Raw genomic sequence first — 15,560 nt, 5'->3', positions numbered from 1 at the left:
CTGCGTTGTGTGATTCACAAATAACACCAGCACTAACTGGCTGAAGGAGCTCCAAAACAGGAAATAACACTGCCAATGTGAAAGTGTTTCATTTGACTGCGAGTGATGAACTCTTATGTGATTCTACTTCAGACACACTTGTCAGATGAACAGTCAAAGGGCGAGAGCCGGAGCTGAACTGACAACATAGCAGGGGCTCACCCAAAGCTGCTCAACGGCGAGGCCACCCTGGGAGACTTACACTGGACTTACATCTTTATTAAGAGTCTTCTTTTATCATCAGTGGGTGGGGACTCAGTAGCATCACACACATTATTTTCAAACTGTCATGAAAGGAGAGATTCAGTGAACAAACATATCTATAAATATATTGGGACGGACTTTTCTAACAGCGAGGAATACTGTATGTGGCTGTGATGCTGTGAGTGCTGCTGTTGCAACATGTACACCACATTGAACGAATGACAGCGAGCCAGAACAGTGGTCCAACGGCACAGCAGTCCGGGGCCAAAACTGCCATAACTGGGAAAAACAAATCAGCCCATGCACGCACGCACACACACACACGCACTGCAGACTGGAAACAGGAGATATGCAAAGAAAGTCCCAGCAGAAAAGCAGGCACATTCAGACATGTACAGCTAGATTTATTTCTTTTTTTGTAATATTTTAATTCAGATACAGAATCTCAACAGTAATCAACATATTTTTCAGAATGGATCAAAGCAGGGTAGAGATCTTTCATGGTGCCATCATTCAGAGAGCTTTGACAGGGATGAGGATCTATCTAGGACGTATGAATAGGGCAATATTAAAGGAGACCTTTTATGTTTTTAGGTTTCATAATTTTAATTTGGGGCACTACTCGAATATGTTTACAGGCTCCAATGTTCAGAAAACGCTTTAGTTTCTTTATTCTATTCATTGCTGCAGCAGCAGAGACTCTCACAGCCGGATTCAGCTTCTACCCCCACTCGCTAGAAAGCCCAGTCTGCTCTGATTGGCCAGCTGGTGATGAGTTCCATTACGCCCGGACGAAACGAAGCTGCGAACAGACGACTCCGCAATTAAACACAACACTGGCGATTATTTGGAATTATACAGATAATAATTAATTTAAAATATGTAAAATGTTCCACAGCCGGCTTTGCTGTGTACATCGGGAGACTTTAGCTTGGTTGTACTCTGTGTAGTGTTTTGATTTGATTTTCCGACAGCACCTGAAAACTTAATGAAAGGTAAGTTTTGTATTTGGTGCTGCTTACTCCTTCTGCCACTCTCGGTCCAGCTTAATGACCAGCGTTGTGACGTAGACATGTGGCCATAGGATTAGAAAAATCGAAGATGACCGATTGCAGCAGCCTCTGGAAAAGTGTTTACTGTAGGAGAGAAGAGCTCCCTCTGCTGCGGACTTTGGGATTTTGAGCCATGCACATCATATACATTCATAAAAAAAATATACAACCCCCTATAGAGGACGAGGAAAGACTGAAAAAGCATAATAGGTCCACTTTAATATCAAAACAACCTAACTGCATAAGTCATATATGGCTATATGGCTATATATATATATATATATATATATATATATATATATATGTTTATGTTTGAAGGAACAGATATAAATCTAGCATCACTTTTCAGTTATGTCAGTTAAGTCACACAATCAATCCTGCCTTAAATTACTGATAGCCAAACCTGTTTTGCTTTTTTATCTAAAATCGATACATACTGCGGTACTGAGATGGTTTGCTTTTGCTGAGAAAATGACCTGTGACTTTAGGCACGCTGAGACAGAAACCAGAGAACATTCCAATCTGACGTACATGGATTTTCCAATACTGGAAAAAAAAAAAAATACGGTCATTATCTGTGGCAAATGCAGACTGCATGCCAAACACAAAGAAAAACATTCTATCAACTGAAGCACTTGTCGCCGTTATCCTCCGAATGAAAGAAGGTACATTAGTTCAATCTCACAGCCAGCAAAGGAAGTTTTCTTTTGCATGGCTTGGTGTCATGTGTTTGTGTTTCTATAAGACAAATCCTGACACTGCCTGCAATAGGATGTGATCTTGCAAGCATATGGCCTAAATGAAAATTGGAGGACCTCCGAGGTGATCAAACCATACAGAGAACTTAAAGAGCATCAAAAGCTGATTATATGTTTTGACAAAGTAAAATACATGAAGCTGCAACTCTCCTGCATCACCACAGTGCTGACACAAAATGCCCAGGGGTAGAACAAATCCTGACCTGTTTTATAGAAACAAAAGGGATCAAATTAAAATGTTCCTACTGAGTGGGCAGAGTACACAAATATACCCCCATGGGCTGACAGCACCTGCTATGCTCTGCTCCCAGCAACCCCCCCCATCCATGTGTAGTCCCAATGGAGCAACTCTACCAGTTCACAGAACACCAGGGAGGAAGTAAAATCTTCATCCACTCAGTGTGGAGGACGGCCCTGATATTAGCAGCTCTGGCACACTGTATACTGGATTTATGTGAAAAAGTGAAAAAATACTGTTTAAGATTATGTATGTAAGCTGAGCACACAAATTTAGTTGTGTCAGAACACATGCCTCCGCCAAGGCAGTCCCCTTATGAAACTCTATTTAAATTCACTGGATCAAGATTATTTTGGGATCTGCACCAAATTTTCTCGAGAGAAATCAAAGAATATGTTGAAAATCTCACACTGTATGTCACAACTTTAAAGAAAGCGACATCACAATTGACAGCTGAGATTGACCCGTGATTGGTTGAGTTGGTGTATCGATACGACCTCGATAGCATGGCTCAAATGCTGCGCAGACTCTGGCTCTAAATGTAAATCATTTAGCAGCAAAAGATGGCCGCGCCTATATACAGGATATTTTGCCTTCATGTAGGAGGAAGCTGAGACACGTCATACTTTACACAGTCACTGCTCACATAATCTTAATTAGCATGCGAGCTACCACAGATCAAATCTGTCACAAACAGTTTTCAGCCAGGAACATTGATGGAATAGCTTGAAATGAAAAGTGAAAAAAATGAAACTGTAGCTAATGACATATACTGTGCAGGTATTTCCCTGGTGGTGCTCAGGGACCTCAAAGGGGCCTTGAGGGAGAATTCTAATAACAATGGAAACATAAAAATAAAATCATTCAACTTATCCGTACCCATCAGTGACAAAAACTGTTTTTGTCAATTGTAATCCTTCATAGCTATGACAACAAGAGGAAGGTAAGTGCTGGGAAGATGGTTATTTCACAAAGGGCATTTAGCCAGAAGTTATTGTGGTTAATTGAGGAAGTCTATCTCAGGCACGACCTCTTTACCCTGAGTCAGTTCTTCACAGACGAAAACAGTCTACTGGCCAAATCTGAGCGTGGTTAACCCTTTCAGGCAGGAGTGCCGTGGACAACACACTAAATGGTTCTACTTTATTTTTCTTAATCTTGCTCCTCATTTTCATTCTATATATAGCCATATCACCAAGGGCTCTGTGCAGAGCTCCATAGAATATGGAGGACAAGACGGAGACAAAGAGGGCGGATGAATATGATAAAGACAAGCACAAGAGAGGACAACTTCACTCATTCACAGTATTGTGCTTCAAACTATCCTGAGACATTCAGAACTTTAGAGAACAATTTGTTGTTCCAGGGCAGAGGATTCACTGTCCGACTGTGCCTTCTTTAAAAAACAAACTGTAGAGTACAGCTTATAAAATAAATTTAAAAAAGAGTGTTTTCACAGCTACTCTGTGTGGCCTGCATTATTGATGGGCTTAGCCTAATCTACTGTGAATACATGTACAGCCACATCATGACACAATCCATGTTTTCAGGGGTGATACGCACACAGTGAACTGCTATGACGTGAACCTTTGTGTGGATGTTTGTTCCTGTGCATATGCTCCCAAAGCCTGCCTTTGAAAAAGCACATAGTGGATATACTGACAGACATAGCGGCCCACTATAGCCATACCCTAGGGCAATGTGGCTTGTGTCCTGTATGCTAGAGATCTAGAGGGAGCTCATGTAAAAGGCGATGACAGATACACTTCTGTCTCAAGGACAGGCATGTGAATGAAAGAGCAAGCATATTGTATGCTTATTGTACCTGCATGAGCGCAAAAATGTATTGTGGGTTAACACTGAATGGATCGCGTGAATGCTATGCAATTTTGTTGTTCTGCGTGTAAAGTCAAAATTAGGCGTATGAATTTGTATTTTGAGAATTCCAGGCTGTTATTTGTTATTTCACATTAATATTAAGTTTCTTGCTGACTATAACCTGACTTTCTCAGTCATTTAGCAATTTCTCATGGGTTCAGTTATTGGCTTTAGTTATTTCAAATTTGCTCATTTCAAATTAATCTTAATTTGGAAGGAGGATGTGGGGTTGAACATATTATTTCAGGAAAACAGAGCAACAATAATCTGAGATCTCTGTTGGGCTATTTAGGTTTTCTATTTCCCTAATGAGTTTGACTAACAACTATATTTGGTCCAGGCAACACTTAACGCATATTAGCTGTGTAAGGCTGTTAGTTCAGATATTATAACAACATCAACTGTTACCATGACTAATAATATTTCCTACTTAAGTAACTAAGTGCCAATGAGATAGCTTATCACTGTATTTAAATATGAAGAACAGCAGAGAGGATGGGAGAAACAAAAAAATGGAGGTTCCATAATAAAATACGTAGAGAAAAATTCTGCCCCTCTACAATCTTAACAGTTTGGCCTGTGGTAATGCTTGTTGCAGCTTTCTTGAACCACAAAGGTGACCTGCGGTAATTGAGCCAAGTAAAGATCGGCTTGGTGAGGACAGAGGCCAGAAGTAGAGCTCACACTGCTGTTCAGAGAGCTGTTCACTAGGGCTGATCCTATCGATAATTGTTTTGATTAATCTATCTTTTCATTGTATGATAATGAATGTATAATGAATTGATCAAAAACAGAATAAAAATCTCTTGTCATTTGTATTCATTCAATCATCTTCATTCTATCATCCTCTTTTAAATACATGAATATGCATTGCAAGGATTTATTCCAAAACAAAAAAATAGCCCAGTCTCATACAAAATCTCTCCTAAATAAAATTAGTGCAAGAGCTTGTTCCATTCAAGTAAAAGGAATATATCAATCTACATCAAGCTGTCAAACAACAAAACAAATGAAAACCGGTCTCTGATTAAAAACTCCAACACTAGAGTAGGGGTATTCAATTCAAATTCCAAGAGAATTTCCTCAAGAAAAGGTCCAAAACATCATAATGTCTAACATATGTTATGATTCAGTGCCTTTTATTTTGAAGTAGCCTAGTAGTTTTATATAATACCGTATATAGTCTAATATTGTTGTGGAAAATCTGCTGGTCAATGGTCAACTCATCAGTGAAGAAAGTCTCCATATTTATTGAAGCTTGGCCAAGGAGAAATTCAGAATCCATCAATACAACAACTGTGCATGACGTCCTCTCATATTCAGAAGTCTGCTTTCCTGAGGTCACACTTCAAACCCCTACAGATAATTTAGTCTATTGGTCTGCTAGTTCCTAAACAATCAAATGTATTTTCTAGTTTTCAGGACAGCATTGCCTGCTTGTGCAGTCTTATATCTGTGGTGTCTAGGGACTGAAGCCTTGGACCGTAGCTCCCGCACTTCCCCAAACTATACGCACAATGCCTTAGAGAGAGGAGACAGTGTCCCCGAAAATTCAATAACATGTATGAAGTCAAAAACTGATCCAATACAATAAAGAAAGTACAATTCAATAGTATTTCAACTGTGTTTATTATTAATAATCACAATGAACTGGAAGGTGCTCTGATAATAAAATAAATGTTTGTTTTTATGAACCCTGATTAATTGAGCAGAGTATGCTCACAAATACACACACACATATGTATAAGGAAGAGTACTGGCAGTGTACAATAGTCTAGTTCTAGCATAAATATTGCATTTGTTTTCAGTGCAACTGACCATTTCCTTTTAGCACCTCATGGAAAATGTAATCAAACATACTTTATGTAAAGAGAGTAACACCAGACTAGCCCATCAAACCTCACAATAACCCGTATGCTAGCCTATATAGCATCTCTGCCAGTAAGTGGTCCAATCAACCATGGTCAAGTGTATTCCTGGTAGTTGCATGGGGGCCTTGTCCTGCCATTTGTGGTTCCAACATGTGAGCATGTCCATGCATGTGCATGTGTATGTGTGTGTGTGTGTGTGTGTGTGTGTGTGTGTGTGTGTGTGTGTGTGTGTGTGTACGACATTGGCCGTGATGTCACATTCACGCTCTGATGCTAACCTTGTCTGGCATGTGCATTAGCCCTTTATTCTGTTTCCACTGAGAACTCATCTCTTGTGGACAAGAAGAGCTTACAAAATGTCTTTAAAAAATAGAGGCTGCCCTTTACTCACTTGGATCTCTCGAACTCTACCCACTACCAGAATTTACACTTTTGTGTGTGTCAAATCTTAATTATGAATAATGGTCGCAATCTGCGGTTGCCACAATTTGGTGACAGGGCTGATGGGGTGGCTTTGATGCCCGCCCCACCCCAGGTGCAGTGTCTCAGTCACGCAAGTTGGGGTCATAATGCTGTACTTGCACAAAACCCTTCCCTGCATCACACCACTCTACAAAACTGCAGCCAGTACTCTTGTACTGAGGTAAAGTAAAAACTGTTAAAGGCTGCTTTAAACAGTCAGTGCTTCCTCTGTGCTTCCTCGGTTTTTAATTTAAACAAACAGAACATGAAATGCTTTGCAGTTTAAGGAACTTGGAAGAAGAAATACATTTGTTACTTTACTAAATGATCAACTGGCAAACAGCACAACAGATACAAGACGACCCATTCTACAAGTTCTCACCATTGGCTGACATGCCTCCAAACAAAAAGTTTTACTTTTTACCTGAAATGGTGGTGGCCTTTCTAAATGCTGTGTGTTCTGTACTACTTTCCAGGCAGATATATACCGGACTTTAAATTCGGAAAGCAACAATAACCTTTTGCTTTCGAGTGTGAAGAAATGTCCAGTTCTTGATAGAGCTAACCAAGCCTTGAAGAAGCTTAGCTCAAACCATCATTATATCTGTGCAATACACCATGGACAAATTTGCACCCTTGACCCTTTACTTTCCAGTGGTTCAGCCAAACAGTTTGTAATTCAAATTAATATAGACAAACACAACTGCCTCGTAGACTAACAACAATCTAAAAGCATCACAATTGGCATGTTTTATACATTTTGTATACAAGTGTGACAAAATGACTTTTATACATACACACAGACGCATCTAACAACACCTACTCCATGACTCTTCCACACTGAACAGGAGCTCGTAGTTAGCAATAGTAGCCTTGAGCAAACATGATCTATTTCACTTTGTTTTGCACGGACTGATTAATTGATTGAAACTGGCCACTCGTGCAAAATTAAGTGGGAAAAAAAATCCATTTCAATTCTAATTTGAAGTGGATGGGGGACAACAGCACCGTAGCATGATTGTTGTCTGACTGTCCCTGTGAAACCTGTCACAGCAAGGTCATCTCCAGCCGCAGTATTTTGTGAAAGTGACATGACTGCATGACATGCTGTAATCAAAATGCACTTTCCAAGCAGAGCAGTGCTTTACGAAGTCGCTCATTCACCCTCATTCAAGTCATCCCCACCACTTAAGACTTCATATGAAAAGAACAATAAAAATATCTATGTCCACCAAGGAGGTTATGTTTTCACCCCTGCCCCTCAGTGTGTTTGTTAGCTGCTTTGTTTGTTGGCAGAATTACACAAATCTACTGGACATATTTCCTCAAAACTTGATGGGATTGATAGTGACAAGAAAGAAGTATTTTTTGACATCTTTACTAGTTTTTCATGGAATAAAAACATGGATCTTGATAAAAGAATCTGGCGTATATAAGGGACTGATATATGTGTGCAAGTTAGTGTGTAGTGGATTTAAATGTGGTTTCATGTGGGATAGGATTTTTTAAGACACTGTATGGTAACAAATACAGCAAGAGACCTGTAACAACTACCAATGTGAAGAAGAGATGATATGGATTCCTTTTGTTTGTATTTTGGATAGTATCCATAAAACCCATCAATCATCATCAGATTCTGAAGTTGGTACAGGATAAGCAGGAGTCTTCACAAGTCCAATAAGGTTATCTGTCTGAGGTTTTTAATGGATCTGAATGACCCATAAGATCAAACGTGGTATCAGCTCTACTTGTAAATCACAATCACCTCAGAGGAGACTGAACTGAGTGTGTTCTCATCCTCTTTCTTCGGTTTTCTCAGTCAAGGTTGATTTGATTCCCATATTTGTTCTGCTAATTTCATAGTTTTTTGTAAATGTCTGGTTTAAATGTTATCCTTTAATATGGTTTATTATATTTGTTTATTTTCAATAACTTTTGTTACACAAATGAGACAATGGTGTGACACATCAGGCAGCTTTGTTGTTGATGATGAGCTTATTTTATTTTAATCAGTAGGTAGATTTATGCTGGTCAGTGACACTTTTTTGGAATTTCATTTATAGAAAACATAGGCTGGAAAATGGTCTTTTGTCCGTCTGCCTACAAAATATTTCTTGGACCAGGAAAAGGAAATAAGACTAAATTATTTATATAATATTTTTCTTTAAAGCATATAAAGGGATTTTAGTTTATTTGACTTCACATTTATTCTTAGGACATTATTCAGTATTATCATTAGTAGTGCTAGAAGTATTATTATCATATTCTTGCTGTCTTCCATCATGACAACTTGCTAATTGTCCAAATTGAATAATACCACATCATGCTGGTGAGGTCTTTGTCTGGGTCCCCCTCGTATCAGGTCTGTCTTGATGAATTAATGAATGCATGATGGGTTCAAGTACATTCACCATGGGTACCTTTCAGGTTCCAATATCGAGGCACAACTGTGGCAGAGACAATCCTGTTGCTCACTGTAAGAGGTTGACTGGGATTGTTTTTGAGCCTTAAATTAGTTATTCCAAAAGTAAAGAGGTAAATCTGTATAGTTAAAGTTTGTATGCAACTGTGTGCAATGCAATGTTTTGCATTATATCAGCTCCATTTTCTACGTCACATCAAATTAACTTAAACTTAATATCACTGCAGCACAAAAGATATTCATGTCAATGTACATTTGATTTGGTGCCATATTAAATTTTTGGACTGACTGGTGCATGACAGAGTGCTTCAGACTACTCTTATCAAATCCTGTAACCTTGTATATTTATATTTGATCAAAACAATGTTGTTGGCCAGCCTCAGTATATTATAATGATAGGATGATTCATTGAGTTTCTCAGGATGTTGACCTACTATCATTGGGCAGAGTTTTATCTGGTGAATCAGTTTTGACATTAAAGTAGTGGACGAACACTTCTACCAGATGATATTATGATACTGTAGATCTCTCATGAGACAAAAAAAAGAATCAATCAGCTTGCCCTCAAAAGACTTAGGTGGTGGCGAAAATTCATTCTTTGCCTTGTCCTTCTGCAGACAAATTAAGTATGAGCTTCCAACATTGCACCAAAATGTTTATAAATAACCTAATTGACTTCTTCTAGTGTGACTTTTCCAGTGTGGATTTCAATCGGAAGGAACTTTATGAGAGTCAGATGGGGAACCAAATACAATCTCCTCTGTTTTCTTTGTATTAAACAGAGTAGCATTATCGTTCACTCCAAATTGGTGCAGTTCAGAAACCTGAATTACTGGACAGAAACCTGGCGACTGCATGATCAGAGTACTTCAGAATATAGTGATTTAGTGTAATTGTTGGGTATAAAAGATAAGAGAGGCCATTTTTAGACACCAAAATATGTGTATGTGTGTAATGTGTTGAAAAGGCAAATAGAAAGTCTCAGAAGAGAGCTCTTGCATAGGTGTTGGGTTTATCTTAATTTTTACAACATCCTCTATTACACAACCTTGCAAAAGTGTAAGTTGGTATGGATCGAGTATATCTTTTGTTGCACAAACAAGATATTGTATAAGGTATTTTCAGATATTTCATTCTAAAACCCTATGTTCTTTTGAACATGGAATTTTGGGTAGAACTGCCTGCTCTTTCAGAACGTACAGTTGTGGTTAACAATTTCCCCATGTTTATATCTCCACAACATCCCTGACTCAAGGACTGGGACCAATACAAATACTGCATACTGTTGGCTAGTATTGTTATGCCTGTCATTCAGAGCCAAAGGCATTTTATGCTCAAACCTGATTACAGGTTATGAGCAACCCCACATCTTTTCTTCTTAACACTGAGTCTGATGAAAACGAGAGCTTTTCTTATATTTGGTTTTGGGCAACTCAAAAACAGAAGAGACAGGAAGGTGGGGAGACTGCCAAGTGTCACACAGGACTGATCAGTTGATGCAACACCATGAAATACAAGCTGATGTTGACTTAAATCAATAACTAAGTGAGAGGGAGGAAAACAGGATGCCTGGGGTGTTTCAGGAAAAGTCCACAGGACAAAGGATGATTAGTCGTTGGCTACAAATGGCTACTGATAAGCTGAACAAGGGAAGTCAAGAGTATGTCTCTATTGTTTTCAGTGTATTAATTTCAAATATTTCCAAAGTGTCTGTGCTAGTGACATAACTTTATCACTTGTAATTGGAACGCCCTTAACTGAAGAACCATTTGTTTCCTAGAGACAGACAGCTTGTTTTCATCCACATTTCTGTTTATGCTACTGTATATGACAGATTGAATAATCACACTTTAGCTCAAGGAAGTCAAATTAACTAAACACAGGCTGACTGGACTAATGATAAGACCAGGCTAACATCTGTTTTTTGCAGGATTAACACCGTACAGAGGAAAGCAAACAGATTCAGGACATCCAGAGCAGAGGCAGCCAGAGCGATTTTGTTTCATCTAACCTATGCATTCAAATATTTTGCCTGCAAACATGTACTGGGCAGTCTAGGAGGTTCTCCTCACGCCAAGGGAACAATTTGCTGAAAAAATGTGGTGCTTGGCCGGTGATCATTTCAGCAAACAGCAGAATTCCTGACAGTGTGTCAATCATTAAAACAGCAAACCAGCATAGAGACACTAATAAAGAAGGTTCAATATCAGTTATAGAGGTTTAGGTCATCAGTCATGTTATGTGGGCCTATTTCTACAAAAGGTGACAACACTTACATCATCGCAACAGAGTAATTGGATCTATCCTGCAGATTATCACAATAATGACTGATACTGAGCCTGCGTGGTTTATGCATATCCGCATTCTCATCAGCACCCATCGGCCTGCAAATCCTGAGGAAATGCACTGTCTTTTTATAGAGCCTTATCCCCATGATGTATGCATCACAGCTCAAACAACAATGTCCTCTGGGCAGGGAATATATAGATCTATGACAGATGCTGCTTTGTCGACATGGGGCTGTGTGAAGGGCAAAGGGAGGTACCTAATGACTAATTTCCCTGTCGAATTAATAGGAATTTTATATTTATACTTGTCGACTTGTCTAAAAGTGAGAAATCACTTAGACAGCAGTTAAGGTTGAGCAGAATGTAATCTGGATCACAGCAGCTATGGGTAAATAATGTAATTTATGTTGGTATGTTAACAGTGCTAGCACCAACCGCCTTCTTTTCTTCTACATTAACGCCCACATTCCTGTAATAAATATAGTTACCCATTGCTCTGATACAGCTTTTTTATGCCAGTTTATTCTAGCTGCATTCAACCATGTTTTAATTTTCTACATTAAAATACTAAACTGGATTTTATAGTATCTCACACTTTCCACCCTGCTTGTTTACATCCCGGTATCAGCACTGGGAGAGGAGGGAGCTGCTGTCTGCCAGGACTGCAGCCGTGACTAGACATGGGTGGCTGCTAGATATCTTTACATCACCAAAAAAAAAACAATAATTAGTTTAGCAAAGGAGTCGCTGATACCAACTAGCGAGGGAGGCAGGGTTTAATCATTTGGCCGATTGTGCACGCCCCTAGAGATGGTTACGGTTTTAGTTGCCTCTGTTCTAGAACAGCAGGGTCCCCTTTTTTAAAACTCCATAGCATGAGCAGTAGCAGCGTCTCTACAGCTACACAAGTCCACTAACATAGAACCGGTGCAGCATCTTAGCTGCATGCAGCTTTCCTGAGCAGGCACAATGCAGCAAAACTGAGTGAACTTCACTCTCTCTCACACACTCGCACACACAAGTAAAATCCAATATGGTATCCTCAGCCTCTGGTCAAAGCCGTTTTCGACACTTTAAACTTGTCACCTCAGCAGGTGGAACAGTGATGTCGCAGTTTTATGCAGTAAGGTCCAGCGTAGTCGGCCCTTCAACTTAGCTTTGCGCAGTGTTTGCCTGGGTTGGCCCTGACAGTGCTTTGTTTAAGCTGACTACAGCATCCGGATTTTGCAAATACCTCAATTACTCCCTTTAACTCACTTTAACTTAAATCATTACACATAATTTCGACAACAAGTATTTGATGCTTCACCTGCACTGTTGTTCTGCAAAAATAATCCAACTGTGTTAAGTTGTTTAAAGGAAAATATGAGTCTGTGATACTTGTCAGAGCCAAGTCTCACTGCTGACTTAGCTTTAGGAATGGAGAACCCTCAAAAGGAAATTGCACTTGATTCAAGGGTAATTGCTACCAGCACAAATGAGGCGATTTTTCTGTTCATCAGTGGCATTAAAGGGGGAGGACAAAATAACATATTAACATGTCAGTGCAATGCGAGTCAATTCAACAACCCTGGAAATGACCATAAGGTCTAATCACCGCCCCCCCCAAACACTAACTGAGCATTAAAGCCAGTGTGAGGGGAGGATTTACTGCTGGACTGTAGTGTTAGATTGCATTTGTTTTAGCAAGGTGTTCCTAATGATGTGCCTTCTGCATGTAAGTCTCAGAATATGGTAAGATTAAAAGAAGCACTTGCCGTCTTCCCAGAGGATTTCAACCTGTCAAGTTCCAGGGATCTCCTCCTTAAAAATCCTAAATCTACCCACAGCTCACAGCACTGACGACACACAGTGAAACTGGGATTTTTGAAATGAATGTTAAGTTGCCAGCATAAACATAAGAATTAACAGTGGGACTTGTGTGATATGTGAAAGCCTGTTTGCACTGTGGCTAACAGGCATCTGTCCCTTCAAGATGAAACACTTTGTCGTGGCTGCCTGTTTGAGTATGTGAGTGTATCAGGAAAAGAATATCCAATACTTTGTAGCATCAAAATTCAACCTAGTTAATAAAGGTGAGGTTTCATGCTACACATTTTTAAATCAAATTTAAATGTATTGCCACCTTCAGGTTACAGGAGTCTAATACAACACAAGAGGTGCAGTTGTTTGACTGAATCCAACACAAAGAAGAAAGGTGTAGATTTACATTCTTTCTCTATGAACGTTGCAGATTTTGTTCTAATTTGAGCAAGATCGATTAGTCTGCTGATATCAGCTCATTATTTCAAATAGATACTGCTGTCGGTGTAGTTATAAGCCAGTGCACTACAAAAAGTGTCAGCACAGAAATGCCAAAATATACGTTTGCGAGACAGCATTTCATGTCATGTTCGTCATTATCAGACTTCTCTTCATGTTTCTTATACTGATACTGTTATCAATCTAAAAACATCAGTGTTGGTCGGGGTACAGTTCTGACTGTTGTGTTACACAAAAAATCTTCTCTGTCCTCATCTGTCTATTTGCTGGAGCATACACTGTGTACACACTGTAATGCATTGCATAACATGAGGAACTGAGTTTTTCCACTTGAAAAACAGCTGAATAGGAAATGGATGAGTGCATGCTTGTGGCCACTGGATTTACTTTTTGTAGCAATGGTCATTATAATGGATTTTTTAAAATTACTATAAAAGATTTTTGAAGTTTTGAAATAATAAAAATGCAATCTGGGAACAGCACTAACAGCTACTGACCTCACTCTTACTAGGTATAATGTCCTTTTTCACAGCAACAAAGTTTGAAAGTGATTTCCACTTGTGTTATAAGAATATTATAACAATTAATCTTTTGGAAGATGTTTGCAGGACAAGGGCCAGGTCAAGAAAAGTGACGGCTCAATCTGCCTCGGGGGTAAATAATGTGTCAGGGAGTAAAAACTGGCTGCTCACACAGTGTTACCAGAGCAGGTCTCTTAGTGTTATTGTGGAATGTGGGAAATGTCATAATTTAAGCACAATTACAGCAAAATATCATCTCTGATTCCAGTTGATTCCCATTAAGTCAGGTACCAGTGGATTCAGATGAACTGACTTCTGAATAATCCACTTGTTTCCATTCTCTCTCTCTCTCTCTCTGCTTGTTCTCCTACTGGGATTTGCATGCAGCCGTGACAGGAGCAGATTACACTCAGTCCAACCTGCACAGCACAGAGCTGCAGCAGCACCTAGCATAGCGCCAGTATTACTGTATGAGTGAGGGTCGTACGTGATGCGGTCTCCGGGGCAGACCTCCACCAGGCTGCTCTGACAGGGTGAACCTCCGATGAGGATGATGATGATGATGGTGATGATGATGATGATGATGATGCCACAAACCCCACAGTGTCGCTGCGTAAACACGAGGTTGATTCCGCGTTAGGTTTGCGTTAAACAAGCGGTGTCGTTTTAACCGGCGAGTCCCACCGGCCGCCTGCGCAGCTCCGGGGGGGATTACCAGCCCAATCTTACATAAACACAAGCGGAACCCAAACCATGTTCGCAGCCCCGCTGCTCGCATCCTCCGCAGCCCACCAAAATAACACGCCGGGGAAAAAAGAGGCCACTCACGGTTGGTGCGGCGGCGAGGAGAAGTCAGGGTTCCCGGATACGTCGGGCTCGTCTCCGCCTCTTCACTCGGACATGGACAAGTCTGTTTTCCTCCGTGTCGTCGCCGCTGTCGGGAGAAAAGCGGTCATGGGCTGAGCGGCTGTCGCATGTACCGCAGTGTTCACTGTCCGAGAGTCGGCCCCCCGCTTCTTCTCCACCGCGGCTCAGGGAACGGTGCGCTACCGCCGCCGTGTGGCGTGGAGGCGGCGCAGCTCGGTCAGCTCAGGACTCGCTCTCTCCCTCTCTTTCTCTGTCGCTCTCTCGCTCCCTCTCTCTCCCCCCTGTCCCTCTCCCACCTCTCTCTCTATCTCTCTCTCTCTCTTGTGCTGTCCCCTCTCTCTCTCTCTCTCTCTATCTCTCTCTCTCTCTTGTGCTGTCCCCTCTCTCTCTCTCTCTCTCTATCTCTTTCAATTTCTCTCTCTCTCTCTCTCTATCTATCTCTCTCTCTCTCTCCTGTGCTGTCCCTCTCTTTCTCTCTCTCTCTCTCTCTCTCTCTCTCTCTCTCTCTCTCTCTCTCTCTCTCCTGTGCTGTCCCTCTCTCTCTCTCTCTCTCTCTCTCTCTCTCTCTCTCTCTCTCTCCTGTGCTGTCCCTCTCTTTCACTGTCTCTCTGTCTCTCTCTCTCGCTCTCTCTCTCTCAACCCCGTGCGTCAAGTCAGCGTTACGAAAGTCTTTGTTTCCGCTTGAGATTTTCAAAACA

General features: G+C 40.5%; 1 protein-coding gene across 3 annotated transcripts in view; it reads right to left on the bottom strand.

Annotated features, from left to right (window-relative positions):
* Positions 1–15,126, bottom strand: part of adarb1b (adenosine deaminase RNA specific B1b) — a 117,170-nt gene extending 102,044 nt beyond the window's left edge. For 2 of the 3 annotated variants that reach the window (XM_020090111.2, XM_020090112.2), the window contains exon 1: positions 14,824–15,126. The gene's annotated coding sequence lies outside the window, so the exon portion shown is untranslated. The remainder of the gene's footprint in view (positions 1–14,823) is intronic. The other variant, XM_069532723.1, reaches the window with a different exon arrangement.
* Between the last annotated feature and the right edge of the window lie 434 nt (positions 15,127–15,560).

Source organism: Paralichthys olivaceus, chromosome 10 (assembly GCF_024713975.1).
Source record: "Paralichthys olivaceus isolate ysfri-2021 chromosome 10, ASM2471397v2, whole genome shotgun sequence".
NCBI lineage: Eukaryota > Metazoa > Chordata > Actinopteri > Pleuronectiformes > Paralichthyidae > Paralichthys > Paralichthys olivaceus.
The sequence above is the reverse complement of the archived record's forward strand: the minus strand, read 5'-3'. Positions and strand labels throughout refer to the sequence as shown.